General features: G+C 36.4%; 1 protein-coding gene across 1 annotated transcript in view; it reads left to right on the top strand.

Annotated features, from left to right (window-relative positions):
* LOC150096923 (zinc finger protein 423-like) overlaps positions 1–24,135 on the top strand; it is a 144,841-nt gene that overhangs the window by 846 nt on the left and 119,860 nt on the right. The window lies entirely within an intron of this gene.

Here is a 24,135-nt window from a genome sequence, read left to right as displayed (position 1 = left end):
TATTTTTCAAAAAAAGCAAATTATATTTTTCAAAAAGTCGATGCTGTTTTAATCTTCTTCCCATTCTTATCATTAATTGGCTTTTCCTTCTTGATGTATTATCATCAAAGAAATTAAAAAAAAAAAAACTCAGGAGAGAGAGAGAGAGAGGTTTCTTAGGGGAGTACTTTTTTTTTTTTTTTTTCGTGGCGAGTACAATTTTGCATTATTTGTCGAACTCTGTAGAGGTCGCTCATACTTATAAGTAGTTTTAGATTTTCTTAATTGCCATAAACGTAATCTCCTAACATCACAAAATTTGGTTTTAACTTACATCAGTGTATATATATATATATATATATATATATATATATATATATATATATATATATATATATATATATATATATATATACACACTGATGCTCTATTCATTGTCTGATTTTGTTAATTTGTTTTATTTCACTCTTTTTTTGTTGTTCTTTTTTTATATTTCCGGCAAAAAAACAGAAACTAAATTCCTTTCGTTGCATGTTATTGTACAAAGATAATCCAGAGGGAAGTTTTTTTATTGCTTTTCAGATTCTGTAATACTTTTTTTTTTCCCTTTGTGGTCATTCAAGCGAGATTCTGTACTTTTACTTATCTAAGCAATTCTCTTTCGGTGAAGTGATTGCTGTAGGCTAAATGACAGGTTAACGTTCTAGGATCAGTGCAACTTGCATATGAGTCTTCCCCACCCCCCTTCAAATGTGTTAACTTCCCAAACGTTTTACAATTGCATTTTAAATATAGAAACGGTGCCATTATGAACATAATGGCAGTTATTATTTTACAGTTTTTTTTTATTCCCATTTGAATTAGTCACATAATAAGAATGGAAGCAGCGCAATTAGAAGAAACGACGGGACATTGAGCCCTCCGATTGGGAAAGACCACTTGAGTTTGATTTTGTTCGTCATGAGAGAAATCTATAATTACTTGGGCTTTTTCAGCTGAAGGTTGGTTAGTCGATCTTTCATGAAAGTAGCAGTTTTTGTTTTCTCCCGTAAAGTAGAGTTTTTCATCCCGCATACAGGCAAATCGGCCATAGAATCCACAGACAAAGGTACTACTGGTGAGCCGTAGATGGCGTTGTATGTGTGATTAGTACTAGTGTGTATGGAGGACCAACAGTGCCGTTGTAGACGCATGTTTAAGTAGTGAAGATGGTGAGTTGTTTGTACTCTCCCACGATGAATCCTGGAGTTGTCACGTAATACTAATACTCCAAAGCTAGCACGGTCTTTACCTATACAGAAAGAAATCAACTATCCATTTATAAAATTAGATGACAGACAAATTTCATCGGTTGTGAGACCACAGCTCTATTGACCGAAGGCCTGAAGTGGCCCGAATCAAGTTTCATGTCTAGTTTATAGAGAAGGTTTCCTGGCGTATATAAACATGGTAATAGTAGGCACTAATTATCAAATTCACCGTATACGTGATGTTTCGTGTTCATGGTGTTAACATGTTTACCCAAAACATTTTACAATCTTGACAACTATCTAAACTCTCAGAATGCCTTGCTCAGCTAGATCCTTTAATAAAAGATATTGTGGATTTTTATCGCCCTCATGTTGTCTGACATTAGAAGGATTCTAAGCTGGATGATCTTCATGACTTCTCTACCGCATTTCCTTGTTTTGATTGTTTCCGTACTACTAAAATTCGCAAGCCTCACATGAGTCTTGCAGCATTTCGTACCGTCCAAAAAACTTGACAGTACTTTCTTCACCTAAAGACGAGCTTCCTTCATTAAAATTTCCAGACATACGCCAGATTCCTTACACTTGTATCTTGTCATGTTTTGGATAGTCAGTAAGAGTTGTTGAGAGGAACATAAAACACACATCAAGTTTGACCAACCTGAACAGTCTGGCCTTGCAGAATATTTCATCAGCATCCTTTGGAAGAAAAAAAAACATAATTATTACACAGGTAGAGTTTTGCGAAGCTTTATTGTTTGAACAGAAGCATGAGAATGGTCATTTCAATCCAATTTCGAAATAGTTTCATTAATATCAACATTTTAAATAATATTGTTTGAAATAAGTTGGAATTTACATTCTCGTCATTTTTGAACAGTCAGCATCCTGCATGCGATGGCGACGTTACACGCATGAGCTAAACTTGTTCTAGATTAAATAGGAAAATTAAATTATCATAATTGAGTGAATAATGCAACCGGTAGAGGGATCTGTGCAATTGAACAAGAAACAAAACATTTCTTGTTCAAAATCATCGCATATGTTATGATTATCGTTCTTGAAGATCATCCTGAACCTCCAGACCAGTAGTTAGGATAGTCAGCAACAATTATTAAATTAAGTTTGATTAATCATTCAACTTAATTGGAAATCATGTTGAGTCCGTCACGGACCGTGTGATAATGACGAATTTTATGTTATTCTTGTTGATTTTTTTTTTAGTATTTTTCCTCGGAATCCTTTTAAAATGCTGATTAATTCAACCTCTTGCAGATAACACGTTAGCAACTTTCTTTCTTTGCGAACTATCTTAATTAAGAACAGCGCGGTTGGTGTTCAGGAAATGTTTATTTTGTTGAGATTCAGGAATCTGCGTTCAAATTACAGATTCGGCTAAATAATGAGTTGGGTTGTTTTCTCACATTTCTCATCATGAATGCTGTTATGATGATAGCCGATAATTATTCAATTTGTAGATCCCAAAGCTGCTACATCAACAACCAGTCTGTCGCGCATTAATTTCTTCCTTAATTTCATATTCATATGAGAAGTCAAAATGTGTCAGTTCATTTTTCATTACAGATTGGTAGTCCGTTGCAGTTTACAAGGAATAAGGCTTCCTGTTGAAGTGATTATAGTTTAAATGGATGCGCTACACATTTATAGGAAGGTCCATTCATCTTGTTGTTTAATGATGATAATATTTAGATAATGATTTTTAATAATAAGTATTTGTTTTTTTGTTTTTGTTTTTTCAGTGTGACTTTTCCAAACTCGTATCTACCACATACACTATGCTGACAAAAGTATTTGGACGCCTAGCTATGGTAAAAAAATAATGCATTTTAATTACATTTCTAGGTACAGAGTGGGACAATCTTTGACAAATTACAACATCTATCCTTCAGGGCATGCTTTCAACTAATTTCTGATGAGTGGCAACAGGAATATTCTTCCATTCCTCGCGCAAAGCTACCCCTATTGCTGATGCTGATAACGGCCTATGTGATACGGAGCGAATTTGGCGTTTCGTCCCGAAGATGTTCGATGGGATTTGAGGTCTGGACTCTGAGCCGACCAGTGCGACATTTCAAAGTTGTTTTGTGGAAACCAGTCTCGGACATGCCATGCAGTATGGCATGGCGCACTGCCGTGCTGAAACATGCAAAAATCATTGCCAAAGTACTTCCATAGCGTTCGGAAGCATGAAATTATCCAGGAGTAATTACCCGGAGTAATCTCCAGATCCAAACATGACCATCACAGTAAAGCATTTGGAAGCGTGATTCGTTGTTCCACAGAACCCTTTACCAATCATGTAAGGTCCCGGAACAGTAACACACCAATCCAAACGTCATTTGACGTTGATGGAAGGGGTATGCGTGGCTTGTTCGCAGCAGCTCTGCCATGGTGATCTAAGGAATGCAACACTCTGCCGACAATTCTAGTGCTGGTCTCTGTAGTATTTTCCAGGTTGACTGCGAGGTTCATCGCTGATGACGTGCGGGATGCTCAAACATTCAGAGACAGAGCACATAGATCTCTCTCTCTCTTCCTGCTCTGGTAGCACCATCAAGTTTCATCTACCAATGACATAAGCAACGGTGGATTTCCGTATACTGATACATGTCACTGACAGAAAGACTACTGATCAGGTCCCAACACCCATCCCAAATTGGAAGTCTGTAAGATTAGCTGAAAGTGCATCTTGACATCGAGTACAGTGCAAAACATGCAGTACAACCCACCTTTTATTATCAAACTTACGCAGACATCCCTTGAATAATTGTGGTACGTAAGGTGCCCTATTACTGTTGTCAACATAGCGTATATCCTTATATAGGATTGATTCTCTGTGTTGCATCTATTGTGCTTTAATGTAATATCTTATATATATATACAGTATATATATATATATATATATATATATATATATATATATATATATATATATATATATATATATATATATATATATATATATATATATATATATATATATATATATATATATATATAGTTCTATCGAACTTATAATGGTTCAATTAGAAAAACTACTCTTTTTTTTTCTGCATCGGGTGTTAATTACACACTGTAATTAATAACTCTTACCCTGCTAAATTGTGCCTGACAGGGGTCCTACTGTAGTACAGTGATATGCGAGGGAGTTACTTTCGTTCGATACATGTTTGGGAAAATGAGTTTACAAGAAATATATTTACAAGTCTTCCACCCTCAGACTGTAAGAATTTACACGGTAATTGACTTTCTCATATCAACAACCTTAAAAGATATAAATAAATACAGTGATACCATTAATCAGAAAAAAGTTCCCAAACAGCAGAAACATAAAACCAATAACATAAAAAACAAAAAATACAATGAATTATCATAAAAACGAGAAAAGAAAAAAAACCACCTCCACAACAACTTCAGAAATATTGGCTGCTCCAACACAAACATCTATGATGCTGTGCGCCACTTCTTAGATGCATCTAAACCAGTCCTGTTATTTCTCACAGAACCTCAACGACAGACTTACTCAGCTATCCGCCCGCACTTCCACATCCAACCGCATGATTCTTTTCGTTACTAGTGGGACTTGTCCATGCTTCCAAACTGACATTTTTATGTCAGATAACATCAAAAGGGAATATCTTTTTTTATGGTCAAAATTCCGTGTCATTTTATCGATCTTCAAATTCTGTCGGAGTTTATTTATCTTTGATGTTTGATCTTCCACATACTCAACCAATGAGGTCGTCTTCTTGGGGACTTCAGGAACAAGCACAAATGAAATTGGCTTCTCATTTCCAATTTCGCTGGTTTACACTGGAAGAAATCCCGAAGTATTTGCTGTTAACAATGATTCGAAACATATTGTCTATCTAACCATTACCATCTCTAATAATCCCCATCATCTTGCTAACACTCGTGACGTTGTCTTAAACTAGATCTCTTTCCGAATACATTGCAGTTGTCAGTTCTTTTCACCGTAACTCCGACCATAACTTCGTCCAAGTACATTCATTACCAGTCTTTCCAGTCGCGTCTTCTTCGGTGATTTCTGAGTTCTCCTTTCGATGGTTGGATCAATATTTCCGTTCTCCTGATACAAATACCTACTTCCACCGTAAAACTGAAATAATCCTTGTTGAAAATCCTTTGAAAACTTATTTTTAAATATTCCTGCAGTATTAGGGTGGAATAAAGAATTAGTTTTTCCAATACCATTATTAATCAGAAGGCATAAGGAAGGCTAAAGTACTTTCTCTTCTATCCACACTTAAAACACCGAAAATTTCGTTTTCGCCTTGAAGAAAAATTTTTTGATTGGGTGAATTCGAACATGTGCTTAAAAGTATACCCTATCACACTTCCGTTTTTCAGGTATCACGTGTTGATATACTACTTGCATTTCACATGAATCTATAATATATGCACATGCGAATTTACAGTTCTGGTAAAACACAAGATCATCTCGTCGAAAGAAATAATTCTAAATTTTACTGACATTGTCGAAATGAGGTGATCTTGGTTTACTTCTTCAAGAGTTTCAAACCTTGCGTTCAAGATCAAACAATTTTATTGTTTTGCGTAAGATTCATATACCTCACAAGATCGGTCAATCCTTCTTGAGCTATCAAATGAAGTTCTTTTCGCATAATTGGTAATTAAAAATCTGGATTCAAGTCAGATAACACAATGTTGTATATATTCAAGTCCATAGATTGAATATCAGTTCTTTGAACTTCCTAAACGATCTGTAGGTCGTTCGGGAATTAGCCACGTATCTTGGAATGCTATAGTGGAAGAAGAGAGCAATGATAATGTTTCAGGAAGATTTTGTCTTGGACGTAGGAATGAAAGAGGAAAGCAATTAATAGAATTTTGTACACAAAAACAGTTAGTTATAGCAAATACATTATTTCAAGTTCCAAAAAGAAGAAGATACACCTGGAAAGCGCTTGGGGATTCAAATAGATATCAAATAGATTATATATTGGTCAAGAAAAGATACAGAAACCAAATAAAAAATTGCAAAAGCTATCCAGGTGCCGACATTAGTAGTGACCATAACCTTGTCTTAATGAAAACAGAACTGAAACATAGGAAACAAATCCAAAGATATAAACCAATAAGATGGAACCTTGAAAAATTAAAGAGTAAAGAAGTAAAGAGAGGATACCAAGAGGCAACTGATCATAAGAAAGCCTATAAAGATAAAAAACTGACTTTCAAATTTAATAAGAACAGCAAAAACAATGCCATCAAAGTTGAAAATGGAATATTACTAATAGAATCTGAGGATATATTAATGGACTGGAAGAATTATCTTGAAAATATCTATAATGGCGACGAACTTGATGTTGATATCAGTATAGAAAATCAAAATGAAGATAATCTAGGACCCCCAATAATGCGAGAAGAATTTCATAAAGCACTGTCCGAAATGAGTAAGGGAAAAAGTCCAGGTGTAGACAATATTCCTATGGAACTGCTACAAAATCTAAGTGATGAGACAAAAACATTACTCTATCAATTAATAGCCCAAATCTATGATAGAGGAGAAATACCAAAGGAGTTTATGAAATCAGCCATAATACCAATACCAAAAAAGAATAATGCAAACAAATGCAGCCAATTTAGAACAATAGCTTTAATCCCACATGTTAGCAAAATTCTGCTAAAAATTATTCAAAATAGAATTCATTCAAAAATAGATTGTCTATTGGATGAAGACCAATTTGGATTCAGAAAGAATAGAGGAACAAGAGAGGCAATTCTCTGTTTAAGAACAATAATAGAGAGAAGATTAGACCTTAGTCAAAATACTTACATTTGCTTCCTTGATTTAGAGAAAGCGTTTGATAAAGTAAACCAGCAAATACTCCTAAATTGTCTAACTAATATCGGCATAGATTTGAGGGATAGGAAAATAATTTATCAAATTAAAAAAAATCAAAATGGAGAGTATTATTTTTTTTTTTCTTTTCTTAACGCTCTTTCAGTTTGACGTTTTTTTTTTTTTTTTTATTGTTTTGTAAAATATGCCCTATTGATTACGGATTATACCATGGCATTTAGCAAATCGTTCGGGTACTTCTAAAAGTGTTAAAGGCGTTTTTCCGATATAAAATAGCCTGTGAAATACTTGAAGGACAAGAAAAATAAACAGGTTTAGCTAGCCCCGTTCTGTCAATATCTTTTGCATTTTTGAAATGTTGTTGGATGATGACAGGCGGTAGAGTAGCACTGAATGGCATGCAAATTCTTCATTTAGGGCGGTAACTGAACAAAACTGAAAGTATTGGTCCTGGAAAGCTCTGCTAGCCTCCATACTTTACCTCTTTAGGAAATAGACAAGAAGACAGATTTAGTTTTTTTTTTTTTTTCTTTGAAGGGAAAACTGGATTGTCGAAATTCATGATAAGTTTAATACTGTGAGATTTATTTTATTTTCTTAGTTTAATGGCTCAAGTTACACAAGAGATGTTGTTCAATTTATATTTGTACCGCAAATATTCAATTCCCATATTTGCGGTACAAATCACGATCCTTCCTATCACTGAATGTTTTCAGATTCAATGATTAGAAGGATTTGTGTTATGTATACAGTTGATAGCTGTTCAATGATAAAATAACGTCTTGAAAAAAGAGAATTTTTTTTTTTCTTTCGATGCCAAGGATACGAAGAAAAAGAAAAACTGGAGGAAGGTGTTATCCTGGGAAGAGAAACGTTGCCTTTTTCAGATATTTGAGTACAGTCAAACGTTTTACGAGAAACAATAACATAGAATTGAGTTTTGCGAAGACTTTTTAAGTCAGAAACGTAATCTAAACGTTTACTGGGTGATTTGTTGATCATAATTTAGGGTGGTAAAAGTAAATGTTCTCAGTAAGCAGTTATCGGCAAGACTATGAAACCAATTTGTGGATCGGAAAAAGTGGTTCATGTGAAAAAAGAAAATAGTAAGAAAAACGGCAGAGAAGCATTGAATACCAAGTTTGAGGATTAAGATCCAATCCACTATACTCGCATTTATCAGATCTTATTCATTTATGTCTTTCAGTTCGCTTCGCAAAATGTGTCAGCTATTCGTTTGAGCCAAAAGAAATCATCCTCTGTTTTCTCCCAAGCGTAGTCCAGGAGAGAATTGAAGTCACAATTTGGTATTATTTAATTAATTATATGAATTATCTGCTTCACTTATTGTTATGCTTTACAATGAATGTGTGATTATGATCATAAAGCATGCTGTCCTGTACGTGATGTGCGCTTTTGCTCTCTTTACTTTTATAACTGTTTCTGTAATATTATTATATTATAGAAACAATATATTATTTACTATATTATTACTGGTTTTGAGTGTTAAGTAATCTAAAAACAAGAATTGTACCAGAATTGTAAATTATTGTCGTAATGTCGTTGGTGTTGTAGCCTGTTTGCCTTTAAAACAGTTTTATGTGCATATCTTGAAGAGTGCGATGGACAATTTCACTGAAAACATGGATCAGCCAAAGGGAGAGAAGAAATTTGTTCCATATGAAAACGCTGCCCAGTTAACATACCTAAAATCTAAACCCAGGGAGTAGCATATCGTTTCTCCAACGAACAGGCTGTGGGTTGAAATTCTGCCATGATCATGAAAGTTTGTGATTGTCGTAGGTGGGAAATTGGTGTCATCACACGGAGTGAGACGATACCAATTATACCAATGACACCTTCCCAATTATTGGCGGCCTGAAATGGCTCGTAAAAGTTTAATGTTTTGGATTTTGAGCAAGACTTCGGGATGATGTAAAAAAAATAAATTTATAAAAGCATATAAAAAATAATTTAAAAAATTCTGAGTCCACCCACGCTACTGGCGTTTTGAAGTTTTTAAACCACCTCTAGTTAAAAAAAAAAAAAAAAAAAAAAAACGAACGGAGATCGAGCTGTTTCATTCCCACCCCATCCAAAGAACAAATAAGGAGGATACTTAACGGCAGACGATCTCTCTGGATGTTGAGGTGAAAAGAAAATCGACCGTGTGATGCGGTGATTAATACCCTTGGAGGGTAATGGATGGCAATGCTGTAGCCAATGAAGTTCTAGCTGAGGCAGCTATTGCTGTTACCCTCTGCCATGATCAGAGCTTTAATTGCTCAATAACACCTTATCCCTACATTGTCCTCTACAGATAACGGGGAAGATGAAAAGCATTCTAGATTCTCCCCTTTAAGCCAGTCCTTATAAGGATATAAGGATGATCTCTCTCTCTCTCTCTCTCTCTCTGTGGTATACTTGATTGTAACGAATAAAATATCATGTTTCTGCACGCTTTAATTATGCGTCTGTTTAAACACAAAATTTGTGCAATTTTTAATCAAGCGATCTCAAGTTCTTTCCAATAGCTGTTACATTATATTGCATTTTCTGTCTGCATCCCCCCCCCAGCAAAAAAAAATCATACCGAAGACAGTATCTTAAAATCTATTTTAAGAATCGCTTTACCGGCCATTATGGATCAAATACGCACCCCCATACGCTTCGTATCCATCATATATTTCAATGTAATATCAATGGTATTATAATTTTAATATGCACTTCGCATCCATGGATAACGACGTCTATAGACGTCTTTGCTGGCAGCGTGGTTAAAAGCACAGAAAACAGAAATGATGTTTACAGTATTTTTTTAAACACATTGAACACACTTTTACCCAAATCAGTCACTAAACTAGAAACCTTTATGCAACTTATATGCAAAATACTTGGTTGACGTGCGTCTTCAAGTGTTCTTGGCAACTACTTAAGTATGCTGGTCAGTAAACGTTAATAGTGTTGATCACAATAAGAAAACAAAGGATCTTTTGGAGTTCGATAAAGGGCTTTTTGTGGATGCCCGTCCTGATTGGAGCCACAATTTTGAAAACAGCAGACTGACTGGTTTCTCAAAATGTAAGATATCCCGGATGTTTAATCAGTGGAAAAATAATCCACATAGCTTGTCTAAGAAGCGTATAACTGTGATCCGGACAGAGTCTGTCTGTGAGGAATGAGATCACCGTCGTCTGAAAAGGCTTGTACTGACAAGCAGAACTTCTTCTGAGCAGCAATTGAACGAAGCATTTAATGAAGAAATCCAGAAAACCATGTGGAGAGACATTCCGGTATAGAATGTGTCTACCCCGAACTGTGATGCAGCTCTCACAACGTCGTGCCATGCTTAGCATCAAGTGATTCAGTAGTTCTTAATTACTACTGGATACTACTCGATTCGATTAATACTCTCGCTCTCCAAAAGTATCTCCACAGCTTGTATACGATGTAGTGTGGCACTATCAACCACAAAAATAAATTCTTCACCTACAGCACCACGAAAACAATCGAACATGACGTTGAAGAACTTCGTTGCGATATCGTTAACTAGTCATAGTGCCTTTTTTTTAGCACTTGTAGCTCGGTGCGTTCATTAAGCATAATACCTCCCCACACCATGACCTCGGCACCGCCGTATCTCTCTCCTTTCAAGAACATTCTAGCAATGGTAAGCAGCACCACTTTCACGCAAATCTGTTTTCATGCTCCTTGGTAGAGAGTAGACGACCTCTTAGCATACGCCTGGAACACATTCCATTGGTTTGAAACGCTGCCACGAGCCTGAATTGCAACTGGATGTGAGATTCTCAACTCTCTGGCAATATCAGAGAGTTGAGTATAATTCTGTGGTCTTCAAGCTTTCCAATAATTCTTCTGGAAGTGAAATCAATTAGATGATGCTTATTAGACATCACAAGACATCCAAGTTTGCCACTTTATTCCTTTAAACAACTTTTGCTTAGCGCAGTCTTTTTGCCTTTTACCCTGATCCCTTTAAGCGCGATTCAAAATTTTGAATGTCTACCCGCTTTTTATTCAAAATCTTTCGTTATATAAATTGTCGCAAGTTGATTCGTCTGAATTTGCGAATTGAAATCTTCAGAAACGGTATTCGTTCTTCGGTTTTGGACACCAGTGTACAAAGAGAAATCAAATTAAAGAAGCCATGGAAACCAAAATAATATGCTGCATAAGAATAACTCGTATCCGTATAAAGTTTTAGAAATCATTTCATAATCTATAGTGCTACCAAAACTTCAAAATTTATAGGAGTCAAATGCACTGCCAATTAAAAGAAAAACAGAGAAATGAAGCTTTAAAAAAAAATCTTCTAACTCATTTTTGTTTATCGATGTACTTTTCTGTCATTGCTAAATGAAGACAGTACGCTTCATAACTACCGCCATCTTGTTCCTAATACAAATCAGTATTACGTCATTGTCGGTGTTGAGTTTTCTGAGTTCCGGGATTAAAAATTGAATTATCTTGTGAAAGGACCAACTTATCTACGTCAACTGTCTGCTAATGCATACATTTATTTGTATAAAAATGGAATAAATAAATCAAAGAAACATTTGCCTTCTTTAGAAAACACAACTTTGTTTGAATTCCGTTTAGTAACCTCTATACGGACTTTTCAACTGAAAGTGAGTTAAACTGATGGAATATGGTAGTGGCAAACTTTTTTTCTCCCTCCTGGAAACTTTCTGTAACAAATTGTTCGGAAAACTCAAGGAATTAACAAAGATAATAATACTGACCTCGTATCCTTATTTATGTCAGCAGTCATTTCAACCATTCTCTCTCTCTCTCTCTCTCTCTCTCTCCCCTGCCTGTTTTCTCTTGAATATTAGACAAATCAGTAAAAATTCGATTAGTGACATTTTTTGAAAAAAGAAAAAAAATTGTCTTCTAAGAACTAGTTTAGACACGGGCAAAAGCGACCTACTGAACATACTAACTTCAGATTGAATTTATTTTTCGCTAGGTCAACTTAAAGTAACCCAGCAAGTTTTCTTCCTAAAGCTCCCACAAAATTTTAAAAAGAAAAACGCAGAGTTGCATGAATTATTATAAAGGTAACGTACCCGTTTCGTTAACAGGCTGTTCAAATGAAAAAATCAACAGTAAAAATAAACGATGGTTACAAGAGTTTCCTTTGGTTAAATAACGCTGTTCCCTGGGGATCTATGATTAGACCAGTCTTGCTTATAATCTACATCAAAGATTTCTGACCCGTAATTACCAACATCCTCGCAGTTGTTAATTTCACTCGATAATTGTGGGTCGCAGTCGTCTACACTACACACAATCCCATTCGCTGCATTGATTCTTGCTTCGGGTTCCGTCGATGGAAGTGAAAATATGCTAAATGCAGCTCTGAGAGCAGTTCCAAACCGGTTCCACTTTAATAAATATATTCATGATGCTAAAAACATTTTTCTTTTATTTTTAAATGGCGAAATGAAACCGATTTTCATATCTGTTTACTTTTACATGCGTAGAATAGAATACACTGTTTGTAAAGTAAGGCAGGTGCCCCATAATGCCCCTCGAATCAATGGAAAATGCACCCATCCTGTGTGCACTCATCACAACAATTCTTCCTCCTCGGATCTCTTCAAGCCTTTCTCTCTCTCTCTCTCTCTCTCATTAGTGTATTACGGCTCTAAACATTGGTAATAATTTTAGGAGAAACCACACTTTATAGACGTATAAAAAAAAAAAAAAGAGTAAAGTTGCCTTTCTTAAAAAAAAATATTTAAATATAACAATGATAAGAACACAACGATATTCTTATGCTTGTGATGAAACTTTATTCCATAACATTGATTTTTACCGTATTTTAAACACTGAATATTTTTTTATTGCAATAAACATGTCTTAGATATGGAGATGGATTACTTTTTTTTTAATTTCAATGCCCGAAGTCTTGACAAGTAATCTTCATGGATTCTTAGATTATTTGTGATCATTTGCATGATTAAATGTATTATTCGTGCAAATTCTATAGTTTATCCAATACTAAAACGTTACCGAATTTAGTAGGTGAGACTGACTTGAAAAATAACAGATGTATATTAAAAAGTACATTAAGCGATTGATTAAAATAAATACAGTTCTAAAATTCAATGTCAGTAAATATAAAATCATGCACTTTGGCGTGATTAGATATCTAATGTCGTATTATGTTTGTGGGATTATGCTTGAAGAAACTGATCAGGGTGGAGATCTTGGAGTGTTAGTAGATAGCAAGTTGAAGTTCAGGGACCATGCAGCAAAGATTGCAAATGCAACTCAAAAGATAATTGCAATGCTGAAACGAATGTTCAATGTCAAGATAAGGATGTTATTTTGCCTCTTTACAAGACCTTGATAAGGCCTCACTTGAACTACTGTGCGCAGGTCTGGTCTCCTGGTTTTCGTTGCGATTCTGATATACTGGAGAGAGAGAGAGAGAGAGTGCAAAGGAGAGTATTAAAAATGGTATCAGGATTGTGGAATATACTGATTATGAAGAGAGATTGAGAATTTGTAGGCTGCAGACACTAGCAAACAGGAGAAAGAGGGCTGACGTGATTGAGACTTACAAACTTCTGAAAATATTATACAGGAGTTCAGTTGATGACATTTTTAATATCAAGGTGGGTGAGGAGAAGGCGAGAGGAGATTCATGGCAGCTGAGAATGAATCCCGTCAAGAAGGGAGTGAAGACTCGATTTTTCTCTCACAGAGTGGTACGTGATTGGAATGGATTACAATTGGATGCTGTGTATGCAAGTAGTGTGAATGAATTCAAGAACAGGTATGACAACTGCTGCTGAGTAATATGTGGCCTCCCTCGACGAGTCCCTGACTCTCTGGAGGTCTCTCAACAACAACAACAACAACAACAACAACAACAGTATAATACTTTTTTTTAATCAGTCAATCAAACTTTATTATTCATACATAATATTCACAATATATACGATGTTGTGCTGAAACGTTATGGTAATCACCATGAAGGAATTGTGGTTAATCAAGATGTTAATCAGAACTTTTCAGCCCCCACCTCGTATACATGCACACAAATGTACGTATCCATATACATTTGTATAATATATATATTATGCATATAACACACACACACACACACACACACACACACACACACACACACACACACACACACACACACACACACACACACACACACACACACACACACACACACACACACACACACACACACACACACACACACACACACACACACACACATAAAGTGAGTTAACCGGTTAAAACCACCCTGTTCATAATCGTCTCCCTGGTAATCAGCCACAACCCTCTCAAGAGAGAGAGAGAGAGAGAGGAGGCCACAGGATTAGGATATGTATATATATATATGTAGTACCATAATCACAGTAGTACATTGAACATTTTGTTCACATCTTTCGAAGCTAATATTTGGCTTTTATGATGTTTTAGGTGTCATTAGAGTATAGAACTAGAGTACTAATAGAGTACTAATAGTTTTATATTACATACCTTTGGTTTATATTTTTACTACTATTATTAATTATTGTTATCTTGTGTACAGAGTTCTGATATATGTACAGTTGAAGTACTATAATTTTTACCCTTCTGATCCATTTATTACATAATGCTGAGGGCATTTATTATTTTAATATACGTAATTATAGTAATAATAATGGCATTATCAGCTACTAGTATATTTGTTATTTTGTTCATCTAACCCGTATCTCAATACAGTCTCACCTAGGGATTTCAGATGATTTTCCTATCATTTGAAGGTAATAATGTCTTGTAAGTAGTGCATTTGAAAGAGCAATATTCGCAGTTTTTTGTGTATATAAAGGCTGGTCGATTGGTAGAACCTCTGCAACTAATGGCTCAGTTAAGTAAGTTTGAGCGCGGTTAGTAGTTGGAAGGGACCACTCGTTCGATGCTGTTATACTCTCCCTCGATGAGTCTTTGGACTCCCTGGAGGTGTCAAAATAATAATAATAATATGCGTGTTCCATATTAATCATATGTCAAAACAGTGGACAGAAGCCGGTTGTTCAGCGCCAAAGATGACAAAGTCGGTTCCAGGAAAGGTCATGGCATCGGTGTTTTGGGATGTTAAAGGAATTTTGTTTATTAATTATCTTGAAAAGGGTAAAACAATAACTGGGGAATATTATTCCGATATTTTAACCAGACTAGACTAAAAAATTCGTGAGAAATGACCAGGTCTGCAGAAAAAAAAAACTTTGAATCTCCACTATGAATGTTGGAACATCCACCCTATTCCCCAAATTTGGCTCCCTCTGACTTCTATCTCTTCCCAAAACTAAAACTCTTCCTCGCTGGTCAGAGTTTTTCTTCGAATCAAGAGATGATTGCAGCTGTAGAGGGGTATTTTGCAGATCTTACCTGAGAACCACTACAGGGACGGAATAATGGCGCTGGAGCATCGCTGGAATAAACGTATTAGTCTCAAGGGAGATTATGTTGAAAAAAAATTTTTGAAATTATAAATTCGTTTTTTCATTGTTAGGCCGCGAACTTTTCAGAGCACCCTCGTATGTGTGTTACATCGCATGTTGTAGTCAAAGTGCAGGCCTAAGTATCTGAGTTTTTTAACTTCCTAGTTTGTTGTGCAGGGACAGGTTTTTGTTTACTTTGGGCAATGTGAATATTGACATTTCAATATATATGACAGATCTATACCCATCCAAGGGTTTCTAAATATTATGAGTTGGAATTTGTTGCTATTTATTAAGATATGAGCCAATCAGTGATTATGTTGAAGTCTATTTGTAAATGTTATAAACCTATTGATGGGTCTTTGTGTATGGCTATGAGTAGTGTGTCATCTGCGTACTGGTTGATGTCACTGTATAGTGTAGAATGGATAGATTGTTTATAAATACTGTATATTGAAACAGTTTTATATTGAAAAATAGGAAAATGGCGATAAAATTGCCCCTTGAGGAATGTTACAATTAATCTCGGTTCTGTTGCTCTTGGTACGATTTATTTTTTCATTGTTGGTTCTGTTTTTTCAGAAAGTCTTCGATCCGGTTGTGGAGCTTTCTCCTTATGCAGCTTCGAATTTTTTAAAAAAATTGTGTGCTGGATGGTCCCTTGGTCATATTTGATCAAATCCAAGGAATGTTTTAAAGTTGATTTTTGAGATAACCGTATCTAAATCTTTTTGTGTTATCTGGGGGAACTAAAGAGTTTTATTTTGTGCGTGGATACTGTTGGTGTTTGGCTTTCTAAGGCCATTATTTTGAAATTTGTCAATTAGTTGCTTGTTACTTAAATCCTGTTTGCAAAGTTCTGGACGGCAGTCATTGAGACAGGAAAAGGTTTTATTATATTGAAGGCTTTGTTTAGCGTTGTTCATGTTAATTTAATTTTATTGCTGAAATAATTACGTTTAAATCGCATATTTCTGATCGGAGTTTAGTTCTGTATTTTTTATATTCGCTCCAGCTTTACGTGAATTTCTTTTAAGCTGGCGCCATAAGTGGTCTTTTTTTTTTTTTTTCTTTTTGTATATTTTGAGTCGTGTATCGTCAGTTAGCCATGGGGTGAATCCTTGTTGATCTAATCTTTAGTTTCGGGTAACTCTCTTGTATATACGACGCGTCGATTTGATGAAAGTTCTTCTGGATTATCGGATTGCATTATAAGATGTCATGGGGTTTTCAACAATCTTGTCGTCTACTACTTTTTAAAGTGGTTTGATGTAAAGAGCTAGAGTTTTGTTTCTCCAGTACTGGGATTCATGATATTAAGTAGTGGTCTGCTAGTTTTCTCTAATAGTTGGATAAAGTCTGTTTTCTCTATCACGAACGTTGATATGATTTATACAGGAATGTGCTATGAGATAAAATGGTTGCTGTTAAGCCAAAGTTGGATGATACTGTATATCTGAATAAGCTGCAGGTTATGCTTCATTCGTGTTTAGGGTGTTAATGTTCGTGCTATAATTATAGGCTGATTAAGGTTGTTGTTTATTTTTATTATTCAGGTTTCTAAGAATAGTTTAGGATTTTCATCTGGTGGCCTACAAATGGAGTTTAGTATTAAACTGTGTCCGTTGATAAAGTTCTCTAACTTTAGACAAATGGTCGACTGTGTGAAATTTTAATTTTTAGCTGACCATTTGTCTAAAGTTAGAGAACTTTATCAATGTGAAACAGTTCTGCTGTGGAAACACAGAGAGGTATAAGACAGGATGATACAATCTCTCCAAAATAATTCACAGAAGAAATATTCAAACTTCTTGATTGGGAAGGGAAAAGTCTGAAGATAAATCGAAGATATTTAAGCCATTTAGTCTTTGCAGATGACACAGTTATGTTTACTTCAACTGCGCATGAATTACAGACCCACATCCATGAACTCCAAATTGCTAGCAAAACAGCTGGCCTAAAGATAAACCTAAAGAAGACCCAAGTTATGTCCAACCAGAAATAATAAAAATCATTAATGAGGAAATTAGCAAGTAGACCATTACATATACTTAGGACAACAGATATCAATGGAACAAAATATCATGGACGAAATTAAAAGACGCATGATGCTTGGGTGGAAAGCATTTGGAAAATTACATTCAACATCCAAAAGCCAACTACCATCATGCCTGAAGAGAAAAGTTTTTAACCAATGTATTCTTCCTATTCTGACATATGGCTGTGAAGCATGGACACTAAATGCAAAGGAAATTCAGAAAATATGAATGAAGAACACAATTTAGTATGGAAAGGGGTATGCTTGGTATCACAACACTGGATCACAAAAGGAATACATGGATAAGAAACCAAACCAAAGTCTCTGATGTCATAGGAAGAGTGAAACATTTGAAATGGCAACGGGATGGGTATATTGCTCGAAGACAAGAACAACGATGGACAAAAGTACTGGATTGAATTCCACGAGAGGTAAAACGACCACGACGCCGACCTAAATCACAGTGGATTGATGTAATAATGTATTACATTATCTGAAAATAATGATTTGCAGGAGTGACGTGGAAAAGGAGAGACATGGACAGACAGTTTTGGAGTAATCTGGGAAAGGCCTTCATCCAGCAGTGAAGCGACAATGGCTGATAACGATGATGATAATAAAAAGAAAAAGAAAAACTCAGTATACACACAGTACATGCCCTATAGGTTTACGAGCGATTCTTGGTATTCTTAGTATTTACCCATAATGTGAACTTCGCTCCTAGGAGCTGTATCCACCCTTACTATGAGTTGCCTCAGTTTGCACTACCAAATGGGTCAGGTGTTGCAATATCCAGGTATTTGCTTACGCTTGGAGTCGCTGAACTTTAATAGTATTCATTTATATATTTATAGTGAATAAAGCTTCCGCTCTCCAGCCAATATGTCGAGAGTTCGAATCTATCCATGAGCACGGATGTTTGTGAATGTTCTTAAGTGCTACATTGCCTTCAGCTCATAAAGCTTGTCATCTACTTATATGAGAGCTAAGTCTTCTGCTCCCTCGCTGTTGGGCGTAACTTAAACTCTTCCATGTTTCCACCTCTCTCATTACCACGGTGACATCACCAGAAGATCAATCAGACCTGTGTTGGCATCAACATTTCCTTTACGTTTTGTATAGAGGACCAGGATAAATCACTTCCCACTATACCATGAACTACTCACAGCATATTTTCTTTCACCAAAGATGTCAGAAAAATCTTAAACAACCTTTTATACCAATATTTCCTGGTTCCAATGACATTCCACCAATTGTGCTACAAAATTAGCAGCCGCTTATACAACAGCCTGCATTGCTAATACAAACTGTCATACTCTCTGGCTGATACGAGACTTTATCCTGCATCATCTGAAAGGGGAACCATCAAACTATCATCCCGTTGTTCTCACCTCATGGCTCTAGAAAATGGAGAAGGTCATTAATAGTTCACTACCTGACGATGCATCAGTTAATTGGTGATCATCAATATGGATTCTGCCATTCCATCTCTGCCACAGAGCAATTTGCTAACCTTTATCCACTGCTGAACACAGGCCATGGAAGGATTTGGAGAAATCACGTGGTTTTCCTTGATACTATCAAGGCATCTAACTGTGTTTGGTCTAGACCAAACTGACTTACAAGTTGCCATCACATGGTCGTCCTCCTGTCCTTTGCGAAAGGACAGGAGGGCTCTCATTATGTTTCTTCGTCAGTACTGGAATATCCCAGGTTTCTGTTTATGTTTATGTTTCTGTTTAATAATCAAGATATATTAATATCTTGATTAATATCTCGCTCTTATATATTAATGACCTTTTCTCTCTCTCTCTAACCTCAAATCCTATCAATAATTTTCAAGATGACCCTACTTTCAATTCCATTCCTCTTCTTCATTCGAGAAATGTAATACTTAACGGAGTTTGGCTTCAAGTTGTCTTAACACTGATTTTCCCACCGGTCTCGTGTGAGGAAGAAAATCTAGTGAATATCAATGATATCAGAACCCAGTCCTTGGTTATTTCCCAGAAGAATGATCTTAACTCTCTTACTTTTAATAATGTTCCAATCTCCAGCCAGTATCAGATTTTTTCATCTCTTGGTTGAATTTTACACCTGATTAATCCTGCCATAAACGCTTCACGTCCTTAACTGACTCGCTGTCCAAAAAAATTGGCTTTTTTTTTTTTTTTCAAAACACAACTTCTCTCAGGGCTGTTAAACTCAACATTTTCTAAAATGCAAATCCGACCAACCTCAGAATATTGTTCTCATATTCACACACAGACTCCCTCCAGTCACATTCTAATGGGCGCTCTGTTTCTGCGTCATGTTTTTATTTTTTATTTTTATTTTATTTTTATTTTCTTGCGAAAATAAGTAAAAAAATTTAACTACAACTTGAACTAATAATTTATATGTTTCTCTGTTCCTAATAAGTTCATTAATTCGCTTAGGCATGGACTGTACCAAAGTACAACAGATTTTTTTTTATTTCTGCATCTCGAAAACATACTTTTATAATGGATTGGATTAAGTTACCCTTTCCGTCATAATTTCATTTTCCAAGTCTCATTTTCCATGACTCTTCTCTCCATGTGAATTTGTGCACATTTTTTTCAATGTTCCAACATAAAAATGTGCACAAATTCACATGGAGAGAAGAGGCAAGGAATAAGAAAAGTCTCATTGACTATGTTATAGTTGATAGTGATGTTTTCTCCCTGGTGCAGGACACCAGAATGTACAGAGGATTTGAAATTGGAAGTGATCACTATTTAGTCTTGAGCAGGATAAAATTGAATTTCATATTGAAAAGAATGATATGTAAGAAAGTTTTAAAGCTAATAAAGTTGAGCAGCTCTCAGATGTGAACTGTAGACTAAAATACACAAAGATTATTGAAGAAAAAATGAAAGAGTTTGAGAACAACCCAAACCTTGGAGATTCAGTGGCAAGCCCTGAAGGAAACCCTGATTGATTCAGCTAGAAAGGCATGTGGTGAGGTTGTCTGCACGGATAGAAAAATCAGAACTCCATGGTGGATGCAGGAAGTTAAAGAAGCAGTGAAGGAAAAGAAGAAGCATATCAAATGTTCCTGGCAAATAAGTCAGCACGTGCTCTTAGAGAATAGAGACAAATGTAAGAAAGCCAAACACTGTCTAAAACTAGCTAAACAAAAAGTCATGGGAGGACTTTGGCAAAAACATAGAAAATAAATATCAAGAAGGTGGTAAGATATTCTGGAGATTGTCGAAGAAGCTCAGAAATGGAGGAAATAGTGCTGTTAAAGAAATTAGAGATGATACAGGTGACATGATAACAGGAGAAAAAGATATCCTTGAAGTATGGAGTAATTACTTCGAAAAATTGCTAAATGAAAGCAATGATGACAGCACAGTGGTAAAAAGCACTGACCAGGCATGCAGTCAGGAATACATATCCATACTTGAAGTAGAAAAAGCCATCAAAGGCTTGAAATGTGGAAAGGCAGCAGGAGTAGATGATATTCGATTCCAGATGATTGGAGTAGAGCTCTAATAGTACCCATATATAAAAAAGGGAAATAAAACTGCATGTGAGAATTACAGAGGTATTTCCCTATTGAGTGTTCCCGATAAGATATATGCAAGTATACTTGAGAATTAGTTGAGAAGGATTGTGGAAGGGAAGCTTCGTGAAGAACAAGCTGGATTCAGGCCAAATGAAGGCTGTCAGGATCAGATTTTCACTTTACGACAAATAGTTGAGAAATCATGGAAATATAACAAAAATCTGTATTTAAGTTTTGTCGATCTGGAAAAGGTCGACAAGGTGACATGTGACAAGGTGCCAAGAGAGAAGCTATTCAAAACGCTACAGTTTTATGGTGTCAATGGGGCATTATATCAAGCAATACTTAGTCTTTATTTGAGTTGCAAGCCAGCAGTTAGAATTGAAGGAAGTACAGGAAGATGGTTTAATGTTAAATCTGGTGTGAGACAAGGATGTACATTATCCCCTCTGTTATTCATTATCTATATGGATTACATTATGAAGGAAAGTGGTATTAAACATGATATCAAAATTGGAGATGTTAATGTCAGCTCTTTGCTTTATGCGGATGATGTTATACTTCTAAATAAATCCACTACAAGTCTGCAAGATTCCCTGACTAAATTGAATAGCTGTTGTAATAGATATGGAATGAAGGTCAGCATTAAAAAGACAAAGACAATGAAAATAGGCAGAAGCATTGAAAATGTATCAACTGCATTGTGAATGGAGAACCTATGGAACAAGCAAAACATTTTGCTACTTAGGTACGATTTTCAGTGAAGATGATAAATTAAAATGAAAGAGACAACAGAATTAGCAAAGCTGGTATGATGGGAAGTCAATTAGCTGTATACAAGACAGTGTTCAAACCAGTTTTAACTTATGGATCGGAGAGCTTGGTCAGAAGTAAAACACTTGACCAAAGACTAGAGACCGCAGATATGAGAATCCTGAGCATCCAGGAATGCGTTAGCAGAGCTAATCTCAAGTGGTATGATCACTTAAACAGAATGGGCGAGAAAAGATTAGCAAAACAAGTGTTCTCTGCCAAGTTGGCAGGAAAACGACCCAGAGGAAGACCAAGATATCGGTGGATTGATACGGTACAAAGTGCCTTAGAAGACAGAAATATAAGATCTGATAATATTGAAGTATTGGCAGGTGAACAGACTGATTTGGAGGAAAATTGTAGATAGGAAGTTAGTAATGATGTAAATTTTTTCATGAAGTACTGTCATATCCTGTACCCCCCTTGAGGGTATATACCAGGAATTTGATGATGATGAAGTCTCATTTTCACTATACCCACAAATTATCTATTCAATTAATGTCTGGAGAGTTACCTGGCCACTGGAAACAGTTGGATGTTGTGATTTTTGAGGAACTCTTTCACTTTTTTTGAAGAGTGGCATGGAGCTTGATCCGGTCAGAAGATGAGTTCTTTGCCTTCTGAATTTGTGGGACCACTCTTTTCTCCAATATTTTTATGTATTGATTACTTTTCATCACACCGTCAGCATGCATAATGTGTAAAACAACCCGGCTTTGAAATTTCGTTTCTCTTCGATGATCTGTGTATCCTGACGTAACCTTAGAAACCGTAGGTCTGTTTACACCTAATAATGTGTCAGTTTTTGTCGCTGATGTTCCAGCTAAAGACGCACTAACTATTTGTCCTCTTTGAAATTGGGACAAATCTTCCATTTTCCGATTGTTTCAACACCAATGCACTTGCGTGAGAACTACAGTGTAAATAAAATAAAACAACAACATTCAGTGCTGCCACCACACGTTTTTTTTCAATGTAGCCAACAAAAACAAAATTTATATATTTATATTTTATTAATACGGTATTTCTTAAAATATGAGGCTCCAACGGCGAAAATGGGCGGTGCTGATATTAAAACAAAAATACATTCTGATTACGAAATAGTTAGGATAAAATAAGGTTATTTATTTGTGTGTAAATTTGCCCATATCAGCGCCACTTGTTTTTCTCCTTATTGTCGAAGTATTATATTTATTCTTTGGATTCCATGCTCATCTTGTTGTTCTTTTTCCCAAGATCGTCTTCGCGTTCAGATGTGATAAATGATTGGATTTCATTCACGTTAAGGGACTGCTGTCGATAATGATTTGATCTGTCAACGATTCACTCGCTCTGTTTGGAAATTTCAAATGGATGCACAATGAGTTCTTCTTGAAGGCTGACTGTGCAGCCACTGAGATCAGGGGGTGGAAAACGAGAGGAAGGGGGAGAGGTATCGAAATAATTCGATTTGCGCAAGTAATTAAGATTTAGGGAGGGCCGATGCAAATTCGACTTTCTCTTCACCGATTCTTTCCTTTCTCGGATCATGCGCCCTTGAGAACTGCGAGCTCGCTCTAATCGTCAAGCTTCCGGTGCGCGGACTGAGTCGAGTCTGACTGGAAAAGATTACCTCCCTCATCCTCTATATTTTCTTTCCGCCACTTGCTCTGACGGGCGATGAACGACAGATGACACCTTGGTGGTGCAAGAGCGGAAAGACTGCGCAGGACCGGAAATGAGAAAAAAACGGAGGTTAGGTGAACAAGATTGTGTATGTGTGTGTGTGTGTGTGTATATACAAGTTGACGGAGCAGTGCCGACCACTTGACAGCGATAACCTGACGACGTGGAGCCTCATGCAGGCGTGGTGCTGGCTCGATCGTGCGGCAATTCCCAGGGCTCCCTCGCCGTTGCCTTCCGCACGTCTCGCAGTCGGCACGCGTGCGCTCATTTCCTGCGGGGATGGAAGGCCCGGTGCGGCCATGACGTAGGATGCCCACATCTCGTCGGCCGCTTCATATTGTAGACGTGTCCCCGACGGCTCCCAGTTTCCCCGCATCACTCCCCGCTCACGCAGCCCTCCGCTCCGAGACTAGCGGCGTGTGTGCGTGCGTGCGTGTGTGTGCGGAATACGACAGGTCACCTGCAGTGTCGGCCCGCATTGCCATGTCTCGCCGGAAGCAAGCAAGGCC

Source organism: Typopeltis vanoorti, chromosome 18 (genome assembly GCF_054136105.1).
Source record: "Typopeltis vanoorti isolate ZY-2024b chromosome 18, IOZ_Tvanoo_1.0, whole genome shotgun sequence".
NCBI classification, from domain to species: Eukaryota; Metazoa; Arthropoda; class Arachnida; order Uropygi; family Thelyphonidae; genus Typopeltis; species Typopeltis vanoorti.
Note: the sequence above shows the minus strand (reverse complement) of the source record. Positions and strands in the feature narration are given on the sequence as shown.